The following is a 498-nucleotide window of genomic DNA, read 5'->3' on the forward strand; positions in this document are numbered from 1 at the left end:
TTGAATCTCTGTGTACCTGAATGGTCAAAGTATTCCTTTTTAAAAAACACCAAAAAAACACACACAAAAAACAAGCAAACAAACTGATCTTGTCTTACTTTAAACAAAGAAAAAAAAACTAAAGTCTTGTCTTAATAAGGAATTTTTTTATATTATTGTCTGTGCTGCAGAGCTGGCTCTAGTGGCAAAAAATGCCACATCTTGAAGGCCAATCTCCGAGGGAAGCCTAGTTGGGAGATAAGGCACACTTGGCGAGGCAGACAACAAGAAAGATTAGCCTACAGTCGAGAGATCATGATAAAAGTGACATAACATTGCCAGGCAATCAAGTTCCACGGGGTGACCTCTCCTTGAAGACCAGATAGTCAGCTTTACTCATTTAACCAAAGTTTATTAAATAATACTCAGCTTAATGTTGAATCCACACAGTATCTAACCCTCTCCCTATCCCCCCCCTCTCTCTTTCTTTCTTTCTCTCTCTCTCTCTCTCTCTCTCTC

This window comes from Aplysia californica, unplaced genomic scaffold, assembly GCF_000002075.1.
Source record: "Aplysia californica isolate F4 #8 unplaced genomic scaffold, AplCal3.0 scaffold00293, whole genome shotgun sequence".
NCBI lineage: Eukaryota > Metazoa > Mollusca > Gastropoda > Aplysiida > Aplysiidae > Aplysia > Aplysia californica.